This window comes from Trichomycterus rosablanca, chromosome 4, assembly GCF_030014385.1.
Source record: "Trichomycterus rosablanca isolate fTriRos1 chromosome 4, fTriRos1.hap1, whole genome shotgun sequence".
Lineage (NCBI taxonomy): Eukaryota > Metazoa > Chordata > Actinopteri > Siluriformes > Trichomycteridae > Trichomycterus > Trichomycterus rosablanca.
The window spans coordinates 8,866,212-8,878,502 of NC_085991.1; the positions used below are offsets into that span (position 1 = coordinate 8,866,212).

General features: G+C 44.2%; 1 protein-coding gene across 1 annotated transcript in view; it reads left to right on the forward strand.

The window, feature by feature from the left end:
* rasal2 (RAS protein activator like 2) overlaps window positions 1–12,291 on the forward strand; it is a 95,467-nt gene that overhangs the window by 40,957 nt on the left and 42,219 nt on the right. The gene's annotated exons all lie outside the window — the stretch shown is intronic.

Below are 12,291 nucleotides of genomic sequence, written 5' to 3' on the forward strand. Positions count from 1 at the left end.
CGAATTAGACACGCTTACTGCTTAGTCATATTGCTCATATCCTCTTAGGTTATACACACACACACACACAGACACACTTGGCCGTGCTCGCTCGACTGCGTGGGAGTTCAGTCTCTGCAGGCTGTAAAAGATACAGCTGGCACCATCTAATGCCCTCGTTGCTAAATCTTACCCACAATCTTACTTGCAGGTCAGACCAACCGGTAGCCCGGATCGACCAATCAAAGAAGTTCTATTAGGTGTGCCAGTGCTTGGTTGGTATTGAAACCCGCAGCGGATAAGATTTAGTACCAGGGCTCCAAAGCGAGTGGGAGGACGGTGCACGTTTAGCAAAGCTCAGTAGTGCTGACTGGTGCATACCCTCGCCTTGCCCCGCATCACTCTGAATTTAAATAGGAGCCATGAATTTTCCTAAAGTGCAGGGAGCGAAGTCAGTTTGGAACCAGGACAGAATCGTCAAGGATCAAGTATGTATCCTGCATGACGCCTACTCAGAAGACCGGGAAAATCACCCACACCTCACTCACGCTCACATGCAATTTAAAGCAAGCCATCCTGATGTTGACCTCCGCTCTGACTGAGGAGAACCGAGACGAACACACTCCCCCTCTAGAGACCACACTACACTCCCTAGAGTCTACCTGGAGCCACAAGGACACTGACCGAACATAGGAATTACACTGATCAGCCATAACATTAAACCCACCTACTTGTTTCTACACTCACTGTCCATTTGATCAGCTCCACTTACCATTTAAAGGCACTTTGTAGTTCTACAATTACTAAATGTAGTCCATCTATTTCTCTACATACTATTTTAACCTGCTTTTACCCTGTTCTTCGATGGTCAGGACCCCCACAGGACCACCACAGTGCAGGTATTATTTAGGTGGTGGATCATTCTCAGCACTGCAGTGACACTGACATGGTGGTGGTGTGTTAGTGTGTGTTGTGCTGGTATGAGTGGATCAGACACAGCAGCGCTGCTGGAGTTTTTAAATACCGTGTCCACTCACTGTCCACTCTATTAGACAGTCCTGCGTAGTTGGTCCACCTTGTAGATGTAAAGTCAGAGACGATCGCTCATCCATTGCTGCTGTTTGAGTCGGTCATCTTCTAGACCTTCATCAGTGGTCACAGGACGCCGGCCTCATTTTTGGTTGATGGACTATTCTCAGTCCAGCAGGGACAATGAGGTGCTTAAAAACTCCAGCAGCATTGCTGTGTCTAATCCACTCATACCAGCACAACACACACTAACACACCACCACCATGTCAGTGTCACTGCAGTGCTGAGAATGATCCACCACCTAAATAATACTTACTCTGTAGTGGTCCTGGGAGAGTCCTGACCATTGAAGAACAGCATGAAAGGGGGCTAACAAAGCATGTAGAGAAACAGATGGACTACAGTCAGTAATTGTAGAACTACAAAGTGCTGATAAAACATACTGGCATATCAAGAGCAGGAGCAAGGACTGACTACATGTTCTCAGAAGATGATACTGTGTGGCATCTACTTTTTGTTGGTCCAACATGCCGTCCCCAACCCTAAGCTGTCATACTGAATATTATATGGACATCTGGTAGATGTGTTGGTGCAGCTTTGATTGTTGGCTACATAATGCACTACATATCATGGAGCCAGTATGTATCATATGTAGTGCCTGGAAGTACAAACACTGGACATTTTACTCACCTCAGTAGTGGGGTTATTGTTTTTATTCTTTTCACAATTAGTGGACATAGAATGCTGATGTAAATGAAACCCAAACAGCATTTCAAATGCCTCCATGTTAGTATGGACTAAGCCTCAGTTATGGTTTCCAATCTTTGGTGTGAAATCTGAGCAGAAGTTCTGCTGCGCTGCTTATTTTAGCTGCAAATCAATGCGTCTCGGGTAGCAGCCAAATACAGGTACAGGACAGATGCCTTTCTTTAGCGGAGCTTTCACAGACAGATGGGCTTCCTCCCAAATGAGTAGTGCGAACAAGTCTCGCAGCTGTGTGTGAATGGAATGTGGTGTGGAAATGCTCTGACAGCTCTGTGTTATAAGTGTACGTATGAAGCATTGCTGGGCTGAGGTCCAAGACGTGGTCCTGGCGCAGGACCATGGTGCAGGACCCCTTGGAGACGAAGGCTAAAACTCTAAGTGTTTTGGTTCAGCTGCTTTCTTTTTACCATTCTGAACACACGCGGTCCACTGCGGCTCCCGGACACTAGACAACATAGACCAGAGCGGCTATGCGGGAAGATTAGATTTCAATTTACTAAGACTGTTCGGCAGGTCCGGTGGCTTGCGAGAGTCTGGAATTGTATCAATTTAGAATCGGACATGTTTGTTCTTGGTAAAAGACCCCTCCCCCCCAACATAAATAGTGTTAGTATAGTAGTGGCTGCTATTATATCCTGTAGGCTATTTGAAAAGTCTGAATTGATTTTTCCAAAAGGGTGGATCATTATTATCCCCATGATGTGGAGTAGTTACTGGCAACTTTGATTTCTTGCTGCAGCTCTTAAAGTAGGTTCAAAGCCCCCTGTTATATTGTGTACCATTTACTTTTTCCCATAGCAATCAGTTTGTTTCTACACACACTGTCCATTTTATCAGCTACTCTTTGTAGTTCTACAATTACTGACTGTAGTCCATCTGTTTCTCTACTTGCTTTTTGAGCCCCCTTTCAAGCTGTTCTTCAATGGTCAGGGCCACCACAGAGCAGGTATTATTTAGGTGGTGGATCATTCACAGCACTGCAGTGACACTGACATGGTGGTGGTGTGTTAGTATGTGTTGTGCTGGTATGAGTGGATCAGACACAGCAGCGTTGCTGGAGTTTTTAAATACCGTGTCCACTCACTGTCCACCTTGTAGATGTAAAGTCAGAGACGATCGCTCATCTATTGCTGCTGTTTGAGTTGGTCATCTTCTAGACCTTCATCAGTGGTCACAGGACGCTGCCCACGGGGTGCTGTTGGTTGGACGTTTTTGGTTGGTGGACTATTCTCAGTCCAGCAGTGACAGTGAGGTGTTTAAAAACTCCATCAGCATTGCTGTGTCTGATCCACTCATACCAGCACAACACACACTAACACACCACCACCATGTCAGTGTCACTGCAGTGTTGGGAATGATCCACCACCCAAATAATACCTGCTCTGTGGTGGTCCTATGGGGGTCCTGACCATTGATGAACAGGGTGAAAGCAGGCTAAAAAAGTGTGTAGAAAAGAGATGGACTACAGTCAGTAATTCTAGAAGTACAAAATGCTTCTATATGGTAAGTGGAGCTGATAAAATGGACATGGAGGTGGTCATAATGTTATGCCTCATCGTTGTATATAATAATTGGACCTATATACTACCACTGTCCTATTTACTTGTACAGTGGTAGTCTAGTGGGTAGAGCTTTGGGTTATCAATCAAAAGGTTGAGAGGTAGGATCCTGGCTCTGCCATGCTGCCACTGTTGGGCCCTTGAGCAAGGCCCTTAACCCTCCCTGCTTCTGTACACATACACTGTACACTATTCAATTCTAAAATCCATACACCCAACCCTCACACCCGGTCTTGACCAGGCTGCCAGTCTGTGCTGTGGAAAAACATTTACATAACATGATTTTACAGCATCATATTTCCCAGACGGGTAATGTATGCCAGACAGACTGTTAAAATTCAAGACCTCAAGGGTGTATGATGTAGTTGGGAAGTCTTCTAAGTACTCTGGTGACCCCTGGTACTTCTCAGAAAAGTCTAAAGCTGCTACTTTGAAGACCTGGAAAGCCTTAACACAGACAGAGGATCACACTATGCTCTCTGTACATGTCTGCCACATGTGCCAGCACCTCAAGTAGACTTTGGAAGTTTCTATTGAAGTGGCAAAGAGCTGCGTTTGATTGCCCGACTAGGCTATTCACATTTTCAGCGATTAGTAGACGCCTTTATCCAAAGCGACTTACATTAGAGTTACAGTATACAGTCTGAGCATATGAGCAACAGCAGCAACCTGGCAGTGATTGGGCTTGAACCAGGTCCCTTCTGATTACTAGACCAGTACCTTAACCAATAGGCTACAGCTATTAGAGGCACCTTGAAAATGGTTAGTCTACACTGATCGGCCATAACATTAAAACCACCTTCTTGATTCTACACACACTGTCCATTTTATCAGCTCCACTTACCATACAGAAGCATTTTGTAGTACTACAATTACTGACTGTAGTCCATCTGTTTCTCTGCATGCTTTGTTAGCCCCCGTTCATGCTGTTCTTCAATGGTCAGGACTCTCCCAGGACGACCACAGAGCAGGTATTATTTGGGTGGTGGATCATTCTCAGCACTGCAGTGACACTGACATGGTGGTGGTGTGTTAGTGTGTGTTGTGCTGGTATGAGTGGATCAGACACAGCAGCGCTGCTGGAGGTTTTAAATACCGTGTCCACTCACTGTCCACCTTGTAGATGTAAAATCAGAGACGATCGCTCATCTATTGCTGCTGTTTGAGTTGGTCATCTTCCAGACCTTCATCAGTGGTCACAGGACGCTGCCCACGGGGCGCTGTTGGCTGGATATTTTTGGTTGGTGGACTATTCTCACTCCAGCAGCACTGCTAACACACCACCACCATGTCAGTGTCACTGCTGTGCTGAGAATGATCCACCACCTAAATAATACCTACTCTGTGGGGGTCCTGACCATTGAAGAACAGCATAAAAGGGGGCTAACAAAGCATGCAGAGAAACAGATGGACTACAGTCAGTAATTGTACAACTACAAAGTGCTTCTATATGGTAAGTGGAGCTGATAATATGGACAGTGAGTGTAGAAACAAGGAGTTACAAGTCTTAATTAAATAAAATAAGAAATACACATTTTTACACTAAATGTTTTGAGTTTTATGAAGTGAACCTGGTGCATTTTGTGCTGTGAAGCAGCTGCTGGGAAGATAGTCAAGATGTAGGTTATGTCCTTCTGCATCCTTGACACACATACAGTGCATGTCTGCCTCCAGGAAAAAAGACTAAACCGCTGTACCTGAAACTCCCACACTGATGAAAAACCTCACAAATTTGACGGAAGCATCGCATTCCTACTTGCTGCCCTCGGTTAACCTTCACACATTTGACACAAAGTATGCAGATAATTTTACCTGGCTTGATGTAATGTGTTAAGGCTACCAACAACACTTTTACACACTTGGAGGAGAGCACTAAATGCAATTATTTAGACTTCAGGGAAGCCTAAATTGGCCTAAAGATGGTTAATGTTTGGAACCACCAATTTGGATTTTGGCCTGTTTTACCTGATAATCCCCCAGCCAACTTGATCATTAGCCAGGAATGGTACTAGGTCTTGACCTGGTGAATTAGTGTCAGTCTTCTAAGGATTTTGACGTGTAATCCCCCATCCAGTAAATGACAGGGGAATTCCGAGGTTAAAGTGGTTATAGTGGCTTTGGTCATTGTAAGAGCTTCTATCTACAAGAAAGCTTTTAGTCAGTAGGGCTCAAGATATGGCCAAATATCCCCCAGCTTATGTGTTTAAAAGTGAAATATAGCAGATTCCTTTGGAAGACAGATACACATAGATGTGCAACTGCCTAGGAAACAGATCATAATGATAAATCAATAGGTAATATAGTAATTGTTAGAGATGTCCCGATCAAGTTTTTTTGTTCCTGATCATTAATTTTGAGTGTCTTCCGATACCGAGTCTCAAACCGATACTTTTCTATTTTCTAGATATTGTCTAGATAAGAACTGGATAATACTGTTCACACAGTGCACACTTCAAGTACATCACAGTTATTCAAATGAATCCAATGTATATGTTTAACAACTGAATAGCTCTGCAGTGCTTTAGGAAACTTGCCTGCATCCAAACTATTGCTTAATGTTCTTTTATTTTTACAAAATAAAAGTAAACAAACTTAGTGCAGCATTGTAATAGTAAAACTAGAACACTCAAAGTGAAGTGAAGGTTCTTCACAGCCGGTTCCTCTTTTCATCACATAATAATAAACTCGCTGTATTCGACTGATTATTTTTCAGGTGTTGTATCAAATTGTAAATCGTTTGGTTAAATGATATCTGGTTTGTTTGTTATGAGCCCCCGTACTTGTAGGCGTGTTGTAACTAAGCCAATCAGAGTGCTTGATACTGAGATGTTGTTTAGTCTTGTAACATGGTAACACTGAATGTTATGGTCCTGAAGTTTTCATACTCTGATTAAAAGTTATTGTTTTGTAAACCGGTGTGATCCTTGACTGACGCACACCATATAAACAGTAAAATTGTACAGTAATGAACTTGTACCTAGTGAAACGCTCGCATTGCAGAACGATCGGGCTTGGGATCAGGCTTAGTAAAGCCGATACCGATCAGTTAAAAAACGCCTTGATCGGGCCAGACTCCGATCTTTAAGATCGGATCGGGACATCCCTAGTAATTGTTATTGATGTATTAGATGGTATGTTCCAAGAACGGTGCTCTGGTTGCGCGACGTCTATTACACTAGCCCACCACCAGTGGTATCCACGTTTGGTGCCATTGGCTAGTCGGGTGTCTACAGACCTTATTGGCCATGTCAAGGAGGGAGTATACCATTTTTATCCGGGTGAATGCTACCTAAAAGTAGATTAAAAAGTCAGATTTTCCAATTATTAGACGTGCAATGGAATAACGCTCCGGTCAAAACAGAAGACTTGGAAATACTTGGATATTTATCCACAATAACACCCAAAATCAATCAGTATAATAGCTGCTTTCCAAGGAGTGGGCATCCTGTAGAGACCACAACAAGAGCACAATGTGCAAATTTGTAATGGTCTTCCACATAAATGAGTAATAAGAGCATTGTCACCAGGATCTTGGCACCAAACCTGGATACCCTTGCATAACCAGACCCTTGCATAACCAGAGCACCATTCTTGGTCTGGAGCTGGACAGTCGGGAGGTAGTTTGTGAGAAGATGATAGTTTCCTCACCCTCTCGATGAGGAACTATGGCAGCTGGGCATTAGTCATTGGCTTATTCCACTAAAGAACAAGACGGAGCGCTTCAGACATTCTTTTGTGCCCACTGCCATCTGACTGCATAACAGCAGCGGAATACACAGGCTGTCCACAAACTGACCAGCTCCCCCAGCCATAACATTAAAACCATCTTTGTTTCTACACTCACTGTCCATTTTATCAGCTCCACTTACCATATAGAAGCATTTTGTAGTTCTACGATTACTGACTGCAGTCCATCTGTTTCTCTACATACCGTTTTAACCTGCTTTCACCCTGTTCTTCAATGGTCAGGACCCCTACAGGACCACCACAGACCAGGTATTATTTAGGTGCATTCTGCAGTGACACTGACATGGTGGTGGTGTGTTAGTGTGTGTTGTGCTGGTATGAGTTTTGACAGTGTCCACTCACTGTCCACTCTATTAGACACTCCTACCTAGTTGGTCCATCTTGTAGATGTAAAGTCGGAGACGGTCGCTCATCTATTGCTGCTGTTTGAGTTGGTCGTCTTCGAGACCTTCATTAGTGGTCTTCAGGACGCTGCCCATGTGGCACTGTTGGCTGGTTATTTTTGGTTGGTGGACTATTCTCAGTCCAGCAGTGACAGTGAGGTGTTTAAAAACTCCATCAGTGCTGCTGTGTCTTATCCACTCATACCAGCACAACACACACTAACACACCACCACCATGTCAGTGCAGTGCTAAGAATGATCCACCACCTAAATAATACCTGCTCTGTGGTGGTCCTGGGAGAGTCCTGACCATTGAAGAACAGCATGAAAGGGGGCTAACAAAGCATGCAGAGAAACAGATGGACTACAGTCAGTAATTGTAGAACTACAACGTGCTTCTATATGGTAAGTGGAGCTGATAAAATAGACAGTGAGTGTAGAAAGTGGACTGATTAATATACAGTGTATCACAAAAGTGAGTACACCCCTCACATTTCTGCAGATATTTAAGTATATCTTTTCATGGGACAACACTGACAAAATGACACTTTGACACAATGAAAAGTAGCCTGTGTGCAGCTTATATAACAGTGTAAATTTATTCTTCCCTCAAAATAACTCAATATACAGCCATTAATGTCTAAACCACCGGCAACAAAAGTGAGTACACCCCTTAGTGAAAGTTCCTGAAGTGTCAATATTTTGTGTGGCCACCATTATTTCCCAGAACTGCCTTAACTCTCCTGGGCATGGAGTTTACCAGAGCTTCACAGGTTGCCACTGGAATGCTTTTCCACTCCTCCATGACGACATCACGGAGCTGGCGGATATTCGAGACTTTGCGCTCCTCCACCTTCCGCTTGAGGATGCCCCAAAGATGTTCTATTGGGTTTAGGTCTGGAGACATGCTTGGCCAGTCCATCACCTTTACCCTCAGCCTCTTCAATAAAGCAGTGGCCGTCTTAGAGGTGTGTTTGGGGTCATTATCATGCTGGAACACTGCCCTGCGACCCAGTTTCCGGAGGGAGGGGATCATGCTCTGCTTCAGTATTTCACAGTACATATTGGAGTTCATGTGTCCCTCAATGAAATGTAACTCCCCAACACCTGCTGCACTCATGCAGCCCCAGATTATGGCATTCCCACCACCATGCTTGACTGTAGGCATGACACACTTATCTTTGTACTCCTCACCTGATTGCCGCCACACATGCTTGAGACCATCTGAACCAAACAATCTCATCAGACCATAGGACATGGTTTCAGTAATCCATGTCCTTTGTTGACATGTCTTCAGCAAACTGTTTGCGGGCTTTCTTGTGTAGAGACTTCAGAAGAGGCTTCCTTCTGGGGTGACAGCCATGCAGACCAATTTGATGTAGTGTGCAGCGTATGGTCTGAGCACTGACAGGCTGACCCCCCACCTTTTCAATCTCTGCAGCAATGCTGACAGCACTCCTGCACCTATCTTTCAGAGACAGCAGTTGGATGTGACGCTGAGCACGTGCACTCAGCTTCTTTGGACGACCAACGCAAGGTCTGTTCTGAGTGGACCCTGCTCTTTTAAAACGCTGGATGATCTTGGCCACTGTGCTGCAGCTCAGTTTCAGGGTGTTGGCAATCTTCTTGTAGCCTTGGCCATCTTCATGTAGCGCAACAATTCGTCTTTTAAGATCCTCAGAGAGTTCTTTGCCATGAGGTGCCATGTTGGAACTTTCAGTGACCAGTATGAGAGAGTGTGAGAGCTGTACTACTAAATTGAACACACCTGCTCCCTATGCACACCTGAGACCTAGTAACACTAACAAATCACATGACATTTTGGAGGGAAAATGACAAGCAGTGCTCAATTTGGACATTTAGGGGTGTAGTCTCTTAGGGGTGTACTCACTTTTGTTGCCGGTGGTTTAGACATTAATGGCTGTATATTGAGTTATTTTGAGGGAAGAATAAATTTACACTGTTATATAAGCTGCACACAGACTACTTTTCATTGTGTCAAAGTGTCATTTTGTCAGTGTTGTCCCATGAAAAGATATACTTAAATATCTGCAGAAATGTCAGGGGTGTACTCACTTTTGTGATACACTGTATATATATACAGTGTATCACAAAAGTGAGTACACCCCTGACACCCCTGGCAGCACAGTGGCCAAGATCATCCAGCGTTTTAAAAGAGCAGGGTCCACTCAGAACAGACCTCGCGTTGGTCGTCCAAAGAAGCTGAGTGCACGTGCTCAGCGTCACATCCAACTGCTGTCTTTGAAAGATAGGCACAGGAGTGCTGTCAGCATTGCTGCAGAGATTGAAAAGGTGGGGGGTCAGCCTGTCAGTGCTCAGACCATACGCCGCACACTACATCAAATTGGTCTGCATGGCTGTCACCTCAGAAGGAAGCCTCTTCTGAAGTCTCTACACAAGAAAGCCTGCAAACAGTTTGCTGAAGACATGTCAACAAAGGACATGGATTACTGGAACCATGTCCTATGGTCTGATGAGACCAAGATTAATTTGTTTGGTTCAGATGGTCTCAAGCATGTGTGGCGGCAATCAGGTGAGGAGTACAAAGATAAGTGTGTCATGCCTACAGTCAAGCATGGTGGTGGGAATGCCATGGTCTGGGGCTGCATGAGTGCAGCAGGTGTTGGGGAGTTACATTTCATTGAGGGACACATGAACTCCAATATGTACTGTGAAATACTGAAGCAGAGCATGATCCCCTCCCTCCGGAAACTGGGTCGCAGGGCAGTGTTCCAGCATGATAATGACCCCAAACACACCTCTAAGACGACCACTGCTTTATTGAAGAGGCTGAGGGTAAAGGTGATGGACTGGCCAAGCATGTCTCCAGACCTAAACCCAATAGAAAATCTTTGGGGCATCCTCAAGCGGAAGGTGGAGGAGCGCAAAGTCTCGAATATCCGCCAGCTCCGTGATGTCGTCATGGAGGAGTGGAAAAGCATTCCAGTGGCAACCTGTGAAGCTCTGGTAAACTCCATGCCCAGGAGAGTTAAGGCAGTTCTGGGAAATAATGATGGCCACACAAAATATTGACACTTCAGGAACTTTCACTAAGGGGTGTACTCACTTTTGTTGCCGGTGGTTTAGACATTAATGGCTGTATATTGAGTTATTTTGAGGGAAGAATAAATTTACACTGTTATATAAGCTGCACACAGACTACTTTTCATTGTGTCAAAGTGTCATTTTGTCAGTGTTGTCCCATGAAAAGATATACTTAAATATCTGCAGAAATGTGAGGGGTGTACTCACTTTTGTGATACACTGTATATATATATATATATATATATATATATATATATACAGACACTATTGGGATCAATAAAGGAATCTTATCTTGATCCTGCTTCTATATATTGTTTAAATTTTTAGTTCACTAGTATTGTTACGAAAGTGTTAAATTCTAAATGTTAGAGCTTTGGGTTTTCAAATGAAAGACTGTGGGTTTGAATCCTGGCTCTGCTACTGTTGGGGCTTTGGGCAAAGCCCTTAACACTCTCAGGCTCCAGAGGCTCTGTACAACGGCTGACCTGTGCTCTGACCCCGTCTTCCAAACAAGCTGAGATATGCAGAAAAAAGCATTTCATTCTACTGCACAAGTACAAATGAGAAATCAACCGCCCTCCAAAAACAGGAACGCACCAAAATCCTATTGAGGGAGCACGATGGTTTGGGGAAGGTTCTGTTGCCTCAGGTCCTGGGCAGCATCTGAACATTCTCAGCCTGGGCCGTGAATGATTAATCAGCGTGTTCAATAAAGACACGAAAAGTTAAATTTCTGGGGTTGTAATCTGGTTACACGTTAGCCAGGTGCTATAAATGCTATTGACGAAATCCAGGTATCACAAGAGTATTAGGTGTAATCCTAAATCTATTCAAACCATCAACTATTCTTCATCTTCTTTAGCTCTATTTCTCTCCTGCGTGTGGGAGGTTGACTTTGCCGCGAGGTTCTATTATGCAGGACTACTGCACTTCTGCACCATTTTTATGAAAGAGTGGACCAGATGATGTAGATGATTACATCAGCTAAGCAAATTGTGAAGGAAGAACGAGAACCAATCAGACCGTGTTTCATTTGAATAGGCAAATAAAGCAGAGCTTTGTGTTGACCTGTAAAAGCTATCAAGAAGTAGTTGAGTACCAAACGTTTTTACCGGAATAGAATGGACTTAGAGCTTTGGGAGGTTAAGTTTTGGGTGATTGACCTGTAATATATGATCAAATCATATAGTGGAACCAGCAGCAGAGGTTACAATTATACACTGATCAGCCATAACATAAAAACCACCTCCTTGTTTCTACACTCACTGTCCATATAGAAGCACTTTGTAGTTCTACACTTACTGACTGTAGTCCATCTGTTTCTCTGCATGCTTTGTTAGCCGCCTTTTATGCTGTTCTTCAGTGGTCAGGACCCCCACAGGACCACCTGCTCAGCACTGCATTGACACTGACATGGTGATGGTGTGTTAGTGTGTGTTGTGCTGGTATGATTGGATAAGACACAGCAATGCCGATGGAGTTTTAGTCCACCAATCAACTATGTCCAGCCAACAGCGCACCGTGGGCTGCATCCTGTGACCACTGATGAAGGTCTAGAAGGTGACCAGCCCAAACAGCAGCAATAGATGAGCGATCGTCTCTGACTTTACATCTACAAGGTGGACCAACTAGGTAGGAGTGTCTAATAGAGTGGACGGTGAGTGGGCACCGTATTTAAAAACTGTCTGATCCACTCATACCAGCACAACACACACTAACACACCACCACCATGTCAGTGTCACCGCAGTGCTGAGAATGATC